Source organism: Balaenoptera physalus, assembly GCF_965194825.1.
Source record: "Balaenoptera physalus genome assembly, chromosome: 2".
Taxonomy (NCBI): domain Eukaryota; kingdom Metazoa; phylum Chordata; class Mammalia; order Artiodactyla; family Balaenopteridae; genus Balaenoptera; species Balaenoptera physalus.
In genome coordinates, this window is record NC_138883.1 from 69,439,308 (window position 1) to 69,447,634 (window position 8,327).

An 8,327-nucleotide genomic window follows, 5' to 3' on the forward strand; every position below is an offset into this window, starting at 1 on the left:
TCATGATGCTCTCTGCCTCTGCAGCCCTCTGTCTTCCATGTGCTAATCAGTGACCAGCATTCTCACAAGATTCTTTACCCAGTTACTTATTTCCAGTGATATACTAAACCCCTCAACAAGGAAGAGTTGAAGTTCCTGGGGCTAAGTGGCATAGTGTAGCCAAGAAAGCTTACTTCAAAATCTAGGAAAATAACACTAACTTTTCTCCACACCGTATATTTTTATTTTATTTTATTTTATTTTTTTTTTTGTTTTTCCACACCGTATATTTTGAAAGCTTGATTCAACCGAGAATTTTACACAAAAACAAAAATCAGCTTAAAATATGCACTAATTTATTACTGAAAAACTATGGAACTTAAGCAGAGAAATTTTAAAAGTCACAACTTTCCACAATATAATGGTAGCCTCTCCTGATTGACAGAGGTCTAGTAATCTAAGTGAATATCACCCCAGTCCAACTATGCCTTATGGGAAAAATTTGTCAGTATCCAAATATCGCTAGCCTGCGACTATGAGAGTGGTCCCATTTACAAAAATACTCAGATTGTTGCTAGGTCTTAGCACATACACATTTTATTGTACACATCTTTTTCTCAAAATTCCCCTTCTGACATTCTCAAGGAGGAGTTTCACTTGTTTCCAGGAACAAATTTTACTTCTGTTTTTCATCACTGCTCACTTCACAGAAGTCAGGTACTCATAAGCCACTTGAGGAGGGTGTCAAGCCACTATTATTGCTGCCTTTCTCCACCATCCCCACCCTGACTGTCCCTCAGAATGTGGATTTTGCACAGAAGTCTACGGTAAAGTGGGGAGTCAGAGATAGCCCTCTGCCCAACTCCAAGTGGAACTTTGGTAGTATTACCAAGATGATAAGGTTGGAATTAATTTGTACTAAAATGTTAATGACTTCTGTACAATGTTTTCATTGTAAATGAAGTAATTTAGTGCTGTAGTTTAATAGAAAAATGATTTTTTTTTTTTTTTGGCCACACCATGCAGGATCTTAATCCCCTGACCAGGGATCGAACCATGCCCCATGCAGTGGAAGCATGGAGTCCTAACCAGTGGACCACCAGGGAATTCTCTGATTTTTAATGGAAAAAAAGTTTTCACTGAAAAGCTACCACAAGAGATTGTGTGGATGGTGTAGTCTTATGGTGCCTTTCAAAATGGAGAACTGACCTCAATGTTACAGAACTGATGAAGTATTATAATTCTCGTCAAAGAAAAAAGGAATTAAAGAGGCAATTTTTTTAAATGGAGAGGTGAAGATTCGTCTTTGCCTCTGTTAGTAATTAGACAGCCTTTTCAGTGAATCCATAAACTCAAGTTTTTTTGTTTTTCATTCTAAGCTTTAAAATGGGCATATCAATCTTTGCCTATTTTAGTTGGTAGGTAATAATAACTCCAGATAATGAGCGTAAAGCACATTTTATAGATATAAAATGTTTCGCAAGAGAAGGTTGACCTCTTGACTTTGCTGAAATTTGTATACCATTTCTTCATATGCCTTTATTTCATAAACAGGAAGGAAAACACTTATACCTTAAACTATAATTTCCTTATCCTAAGGAAACTATAGTTTCCTTATACCTTAAACTATAATTTCCTTATCCTAATCCTATGTTAGTCATTGAACTAACATAAAGCACCATGACTCTCACCTCTGGTCTGTAGTGATGGAAAGAATTACTTTGCTTTCAGGCATAATTCTTTAAACTCCAAAGTAGGTACTATCACACTCTACGTTTGAACCTATTGAATAAAAAGAAGTTTCAATGAATTCAAAAGTAAACTCAAGGGAATTCCCTGGCGGTCCACTGGTTAGGACTCCATGCTTCCACTGCCAGGGGCGCAGGTTCAATCTCTGGTCGAGGAACTAAGATCCCGCAAGCCGCGCGGGTCAGCCAAAAAAAAAAAGAAAAGAAAAAAAAAGTAAAATCAGATCAGAATCTTTGATATTCAAAAGAAAAGAAAAAGTAGAGTCAAAATTCTCATCCATTCTACTGAAAATATATGATTTTTCTTAATTCAAATGATATTTATTTAGCCTGTGACTCAAGTAAGCTCCCTGTTGGATAGGAAAGAAGTTATATTCTTCAGGAAAATAAGTGGGGCAGAGGTCTCTCTAGTGCAACACTAGCTGACAACAGGAAAGTGACAGGCACAGAGGTGACTAACAAAGGAGGCTAATTTCAAAACTAAGATAAAATTAGAGGGGAAGACCTGGTAGGCCAGTGAATAAAAGCTATTTTGTGAAAAATGATTACTGCTCATATAAAATAAAGCTTTTATGGAAATAATTCTTACCTTATTAATTTTAGTACACTGTAACTCTGCAAAATATATTTTTTACATGTTAGTCTGGAGTAGGTTCTTTATGAAGAGAGCAAAATGTTCCCGATTTCCTTTCTCGTCCTTCTTGTGTGCACCGCTTATCACAGAAGAAGGTGTTCTCACTCTGAGATCTTTCTGTTTAAGAAAAATAATCGGTGTCTCAAGCTAGAAATGGACCCATTCTGGGAATTGCACCATCTAGACATAAGTCATCGTATGTGACTTTCAAGTTTTTTTAAGAGGCAACTTGGATTGCTGCCCATTCTACTGAAATGAAGAGGAGGGAGGAACCACACTTTTTCTGAAGTCCTTGGTGTCTGAAACCACAGCATCAATTTGAAGTATTTCAAAATTTAAATTAAAAAAAGCAAAACAGAAATACAGCAGAACTCTGTGGTTGATGAGATATGGCCAAAATGATTGTGTTATCATAATCATTTGCACCTTTCTATAGACTCACCAAAATCTTATCAACTTATACTTAACAAACCTCAACTAGTTCAGTGCCTACTGAAAATTTCATCCAATGTTTATCCTTAAGACATAACATTGATATTTTTAAAGTACAAAATAATCAGTGAGGTTGTCTAGAAAAATAGTTCATTTTATTTAAGATGTCTATCTATGAAATTGAAACCTAGATTTTGTTTTATGATAATTCACATTTTATCTGAAATGTTCATTCTAATCATTTTAATTTTTGAAAAGATGTACCCCCATCAAGAAAAAGCAGAGATTTGGTATCAGATGATCTTGAAAATACAATGCCTTTGACTGTTTAAAGAGACAGAAATTTTATTAGTAGGCTTTTAATCATTTAAAACAATAAAGAGGATATCTTCTATTCATTTTCAATAGGACAAGGCAGTATTAAAACAAGACCATTCCATCAGAGAAGCTTGATTATTTTCTCAGTGTTTTAAATTATGCATATGATTGGTGACACAAATACATGTTTAAGTGGTTGCAAATTTAAAAAATCAATATTCCCAAAGAACTAAAATTATGCCCAGTCATAAATAACAAATTAATTCACCTGCATATTTTGATCTACAACTTACCCTATGAACATGAACATTTTATAAAAGAGAAGTATCTTTTCACATCAACTTATGTTCATTATATTTCACACAAATATAGTTCAAGTCAAACACAAGCCTTTTCAAAGAGGAAAAAATTAGAACTGTTCACTGTTCTTTTCTTTCCCAGATGATCTGGTGTGAGATGTGGACTGCCATGTTGCACCAGACCCACAGCAACCAGGACCTATTGTTCCCAAGGGAAACGTAGCCTATGCAGGAATGCAATAGTATGCACTGTAAGGAATGTGGAAAATAGCATATGTCACTACTGTACGGCACACAACAGACAATTATGATTCAACTGTCCAAATTATAATCAGTTTGACAAATGTCCACAAGCGTCTTCATTCTATTTTATATTTTCCCTAAGACAAGGCAATCACACAACCAGACAATTCCATCAGGGAAGCTTGTTAGCTGCTTAGTCTGTTAAACCCTGGTTGCCATAGCATCTAGAGTTGAAAAAGCTGCAGATTGGCATGAAAAAGCATGTCGACAATTGCCCTGTCACAGCATGCAAGCCAGGTCTGCTCAAAGGCAGCACACTACAAGTTTTCTTTCCCAGTTTGCACTACCCCATGCTGTTTAATAATATCCATTTACTGGTATTGGGATTGATCTTGCACAGTGTAAAATTCACATCTAGTGAGACTTTGCTTTTCACATGGAGTGAAATTCTTTAACAAATGGGAGTATGGCAATTAATTTAGAAATGTAATACTGTATATACTAAGTATATTTAGATTTAATAGAGAAACTGTCCAAAATTTTAACGCACAGTTCTTTAAAGAACCAAACAGTTTTACTTGGCAATTTTTCAGTTGACTTTCTAGTCATTTCTGAAGCCTAGTCATACTTTGCAGATGACAGACAGCATTCAAAATTCAGTAGTACATTTTAAACATGTTTTAATCATACCATAGTCATTTCTTCTTTATGTGCATGGTATAATTTAATTAAGGATATACATTTCTAAAATAACTGTAATTTAATTAAAGATTAATATCATGAACATTAAAATTATAGTCTAGAGAGCAATGTGCATCCATTTTTTCCCAGAGGGATCATATACTTAATGGTGATAAATTACCATGTATTAATAAGAAAAATTGTGTTTCTACCAAAGGGTATTCAAATCCCTGCCAACTCTCAGATTCATATGGTGTATGGATTTTAAATAAAGTAAAGCATGTTTACAAACAGCCATTGTTAACTTACTGGAACTATGAAAATGTAAAAATGTCTACATAAGTTGTGAGACTTAAAAAACAATTTTTGTTCAGAAGTTTATATTTGTGTTATTCAGTCCTCTTCCATTATCTCCTTCTATTCTAATCTGTCACTTCAGTTTAGTTTTCATTCAATGCTACAAAGAAAAGAAATATTTTAAGATACTTACTTGGGAGCAAATTAACCTGGCAAACCGATAAGTGTTTCAAATACAGGTATTTTTCTGTGTTTTCTACTATACTTGTTCTTTCCATTAATATCCACTGCTTTGCTCTCCAAATGTCACAAAATCATATTTAATTAAGTAGAAATGATCTCATTTTTTTGAACTTTACATAGGAAAAAAGTTGATAGTTTACCACAGTACAAGAAAGGGAAGTTAATATTTACACTAGATTAGAGATATTGAAGTAATGATTATTTTTCATATTCCTGAACTATTGAAGACCTTTTTTTCCTAAACAAGATTATCAGAGATTTTTTAGACAGAATGCTCAAAGCATAGCACCTTGAGTTTTATACATACGTATAGGTGTATATATATATCAGTATGAAAATAGTGTTAATGAGTGAGCCTCTTCAGTAAAATTCAGTATGAATTTAAATCCGTCATTTTCTAGGAATTCTCAAAAATCTCAAAATCTTGGGATGAAACTTGGTTCACATATGGTGTCCATGAATGTGTTTTCTTATACCACATCTTCCAGTTTTTTAAAAAAGAGGAAAGCTGTTTACTTGTTAAAGGTCTTTTTATAAGCTTTGATGACTCAAAAACACCTTCATTTTAACACATGGAATTTGGCAAAGAACTTAACCATGTTACCATTTGGAAGACTTTGATATTTTGAAAAAGAGAGAATTAAAAACAACAGAGATTGAAACTTAAGTTGGCTTTTGTGTATAGAACATAATTTTCTCAAGTATATTTTCTAGTATAAGGATTTGCTATTGAAATTTATCTGCCAGAATACTATAACATATCAAAGCTATAGTTATCCTGAGTGAACAGTGGTGAGTAGAGCCTCAAACTTTACCCTGGTGTATCAAGTTAAAAAAACAAAGATTCTTGGTATAGCATTACAGTAATCTAAATAGATAAGTGTGTATGTCAAATAAAAAGCTTAACAAAAGGTTGAAACAAAATTTCTTCTAATTACGCTTTTCCAGAAAGATTGTATTTAAACTTTTGTTTGCTTCTTATTTCCTTAATTCACATGCAATACAGTGCAGTGCAGTTCTTCAAGTTGGATTAAAGGAGTTACCACTTCTTAACAAGTCTTAAGGATATGTATTTTCCTACAGTCCTCAAAGTATTCGGTTTGCAGAATTCCACAAACTGGGTAGCATGGAAATGAAAGTTTATGCTTTAACTCAGAGTACCTTTGCTTTAGTTGGGATATCTCAAATCTTCCCTGTGACCCAAATGCTGCTTTTATCTATGATTTACAAACAAATGTTGTTCTTTATAACTGTGCTGTGTTCATATTCTCCATTCCCACTACTTAAAAAATATGTAAAAACTGCATTTTTTATAAGTAGTTTATTTCATGTACATTCTTCTACTCTAAAATTGGAAATTACATTATCCTTTCTGAATTGCTTCAGACATACCATTGGATATCATTATTACTTTTGGACCTCCTCTACAAGTAATGTACCTTTCAGTCATTATGATTATTGCCAAATGGAAATTATAGAAGAAAATGTGGATAAACCTAAAAAGAAATCCATAAAATGAAACAAGCACACTTGACTTGTGGCAGAAAATAGGTGGTATCTTGCAATACCATTAGTTCCTTTCATAATACAAAGGGTAAATGTCATACTAAAGACAGTAAACTGCTTTATTTCGTAAAACAAATGCACCCTCATTCCCTAAGTGAACTACTACTACCTTACACAAAATGTAGGTTTCATGTAAGCACATTCTTGTGTAAGGTAGTTCTTCTTTTTCTGGGTGATTTTGCCTTATTCTGAAATTTTCTTCACCTGACTGAAAGCACATTAACTGCTAGATAGGCATCACACTGATGTCTCCATGCTGTAGCATAGAGCCGTGAATTTGCTACGATCTGTTTAATCAGCAGTATATTGATTTTCCGCAGCTTTCCTTCATTTTAGCCCCATAGCAGGCTTCTGTAATTTCCTTTGGACAAAGTGTAACCAAACTGTGCTAAGTGATGTTGATTTACAGGCAAAAGTAAAGGGGTAAATATAAATTAACAAGCTATAAACATTTTACAAGTGGGGAGTCAATAAAAACAGTGTCTGCCGTTTCTTTTAAAAAAATGATTTGAAGCAGATTGTTAACAAACGTGTCCAAAGAAACTGACATGAGTCTGAGAATAATTTTTGTGCTTTGTGATTAAGAATTGATCAGTCTAAAAGCCTTGGATGCAACTGAATCACCCATAAGCTGCTGGCCTGAAAAGGCTCAGCAGGGGCTGGTATTTGTTTGTTAAACTCCCATGATTCCAAGTAGATAATTGGTCTGTGAAGTTCATGGCAGAATCTGAATTTGCTTTCTTGCTTCCCAGCTGGCTGAGCGCTGGTTTATAGACTTATGTGTACAAATTTAGCCAGCAGCAAACCTCACATCTTTAATATAAAAGGTGTTTTGTTGTGTTTTTCAGGTGCTGAGTGGAAAGCCCACACTCCAGAAGCTCATTAAAAGGGCCAAGTTACAGTACAGGTTTATTTCTGTCACAGCGTTTCTGAAAACAGTGACAAGGATTAATATGTTTCTTTAGTACTGGAAAAAGCCTGACACAATCCCCTGTGAATTTGATCATCTGTTTCATTGCCTGTATAAGATTCAATCTCCTATTATATCCTGAAGTTCCAGCTGTAAACTAATGCTGGTAAGGATTCATAAGCTATTGCAGAAGCCTGGGGCAAAACTAATTGTTTTATTCAACAGTCACTTATTTATTTATTATTTATTTCATACCCCTCTCTTATCTTTTTCCATTGTTCCTCCTCAAAGTCAAGATGATCTTGGCTCTTTGTCTGCATGCACAGAGCAAATATAGAGACATTGGAAGTTCATGTTGCCAGGAGCTTTCAAAAAAGTTGCTACAGATCAGTGTGTTGTAGAAATGTGGCCCGATCTAAATTTCTTATAAAACTATTCTACTTTCCTTTCCTTAAAATGGAAATTCCTTATTAAAAAGCAATTATCTGCACAAACATTATAACCTTTGTGTTTTGTATTATCATGTGACATTAGGCTCTATCTGCTAGTGGTTGCTATGTTTCTGGGACATGATTTAACATGTGGTACATGCAAATCCTAGTAAAGTGCAAACTATGTCATAAAATGATTCTGTTTTACATCAAAGTAGATAGGCAAATAGCTATTTGCTATTTTCAAAAATTAACAAAGTTATAACAATATGCTGTATGGATACCATAAAAAATAATCTTTTGAATTGAGGAATCTGTCTCTAAATCTCTCTAAATCTCTCTCTAAGTAATCTCTCTCTCTCTCTCTCTTTCTCAATTCAGTTGTAGAGTAATATTCCTTACCTACCAATTTTTGTTTATGGCAAATTACATGCTACATTAAAAATTTAGATACAAAAATTTATATTCAAAATTTCAAACTTTAATGCAAGTACATAATAAGACACAAACAGAAGGATTCCTAATAGTCCATTTGTGTACACTTTA

The 8,327-nt window shown here is 33.9% G+C and overlaps 1 long non-coding RNA gene across 1 annotated transcript in view; it reads left to right on the forward strand.

Annotated features, from left to right (window-relative positions):
* Positions 1 to 7,347, forward strand: part of LOC309656146 — a 91,271-nt gene extending 83,924 nt beyond the window's left edge. Inside the window, exon 3 of the long non-coding RNA XR_014261175.1 lies at positions 7,289 to 7,347. This is a non-coding gene — a long non-coding RNA (uncharacterized lncRNA). The remainder of the gene's footprint in view (positions 1 to 7,288) is intronic.
* The last annotated feature ends 980 nt before the right edge of the window (positions 7,348 to 8,327 follow it).